This window comes from Echinops telfairi, unplaced genomic scaffold, assembly GCF_000313985.2.
Source record: "Echinops telfairi isolate 266 unplaced genomic scaffold, ASM31398v2 ScPeMD7_7469;HRSCAF=8507_0, whole genome shotgun sequence".
NCBI classification, from domain to species: Eukaryota; Metazoa; Chordata; class Mammalia; order Afrosoricida; family Tenrecidae; genus Echinops; species Echinops telfairi.
The window spans coordinates 47,467,418-47,469,551 of record NW_022111372.1 but is presented as its reverse complement, the minus strand read 5'-3'; positions in this window follow the sequence as shown (position 1 = coordinate 47,469,551).

The window sequence follows — 2,134 nt, the reverse complement described above, 5'->3', positions numbered from 1 at the left end:
TCTCTGTTACATTGCCCTTGATCAAGCCCTACCAGGCCTCTTACACCTTCCTGGCCACTGATGTTAGATCACTTGTTGTTCCCTTGTCCCTGGGTTTGTTAATACCATTTCCTTTCCCCCACCTCCCCCCTCCCTGTCCCCCCAGAACTGTGAGTCTCATTGTTTTCTCCTCCAGCTTGTTTACCCCCCCCATCTTATCTAGATAGACCTATAGAGATAATAATATGCACAAAAACAAGACAACAAAACAAAACAATGCAACAACAACAACAACAAAACAATGATTAAAGAAAGAAAAGTCTGTAAATAATTCAAGGTCCGTTTGTGGACCTATAGGAGTGTCTTCTGGTCGAGTCTAATGGGGTGCGATGCCCTAGCCCCAAATTCTATTTTTGGTACTCCCTCAGGACTTCCTTGCTCTGTTCCCCTTGCTGCTCTGTTGCATGCCCTTAGTGTTTTGCCTCAGTGTGGTGGGGTCAGATCAGGCACAATTCCCACACTGTGTCTCCAGTGTTGTCCTTTATAGGGTTATAGATCAGTGAGGGATGTCGTGTCTCATAGTGGGGCCAGCCATATGGTCCTCTTTGTGCATTGACTGCTCAGAGCCGGAATATTGTCCTTAAGGCTTGGTGGACCAGGAAGTGCTCCACTCCCTCTTCCTCCCTCTTCATTTGCTCCCATGTGTTTTGATCAGACATGTCCCTCTCCCTGAGCCGTAGCTTCAGTGCTGTTCTCTGAGGTAAATTCTTCTGGGAGGAGAGGAAGTTGTCCATATAGTTGGGATTGAGGCTGGCCCCTCAGATCTCTCTAGTAGTTCCCTGCTTCATCTCAGTATGTTGCATTCACATCTTGGAGCACCGGGTTGAAGTCTGGTCCCTCTTTCACTGTGTAGCTATAAACAATACCCTCCCCTTGAGTGGGTTAGTGCCCTGTTCCCCCGCTACCCATTTCTTTTTCTTTCTTTATTCCCCCACCCCTCCTTTTTAGTTGGCTACTATATGTATCCCTGGATTTGGTCTGGCCCCTGCCATACTACCTGGACCTCACCCCAGAAATGTTTGTATACATTAGCTTTTTCCCTATGCCCCTTTTGCATTTTTTTAAGCTTACCTCAGCAGACACATGTACTTGTCCTTTTCTGCTTGGCTTATCTTGCTTAGCATAATTTCCTCCAGTTCTTCCCATGAAGCAATGTGCTTCATGCATTCATCACTGCTTTTTAGCAATGAGTAGTTCTCCATTGTATGTATCACAGTTTTTTAATCAATTCATCTCTTGATGGAAATTTGGGTTGTTTCCAACTCCTTACAATTGTGAATTGTACTTCAATGAACACTGGAGCACAGATGTCTGGCCGTGATTTGTTTCTTGCTGCTTCTGGGTATATGCCCAGTAGGGGGATTGCTAGGTCATATGGTAGCTCAATTTCCATCTGTTTTAGATATCGATATCCATAGTGGCTGTATATACCTAAGGCCTCCAGCAGTGGATGAGTGCCTAACTCACCACAGCCTTTCCAACACTTGTTGCTTTCTGATTTTTTGAATTGGGCTATCTTTGAGGGTGTTAGGTGGTATCTCATTGTTGTTTTTATTTGTGTTTCTTTTATGGCTAATGATCGGGAACATTTTCTCATATGTTTATTGGTCATTCAGATTTCTTCCCTAGTGAAACTTCTGTTCAGGTCGTTTGCGCACCTCCTCGGTGGACAATTAGGTTTTTTTCGTGTTGGAAGCTTGCATAGTATTGTATATTTTAGTAATAAGGCCTTTATCTGATGTTCCATTGCTAAAGATGTTTTCCCAGTCCGTGGGCTCTCTTATTACTGTCTTGGTGAACTATTTCAATGTACACGTCTGTTTTATCTTCAGTATATCCCACTTGTCAATTTGTGACTCATCTGTATTTGTGTCCTTCCCTATTTCTGATAGCCTATGTATTCCCTGCACCAGAGTTCTCAGGTTGGTCCCAATACCCTCATTGATGGCCCTAATAGTTTGGGGTTTTACCTCGAGGTCTGTGATCCACCTTGAGTTTATTTTTGTGCATGGAGTGAGATAAGGGTCTTGCTTCATTTTTCTTCAGGTAGATATCCATTTTTTCCAGCACCACTTGTTGAAGATAGCATTTGCTT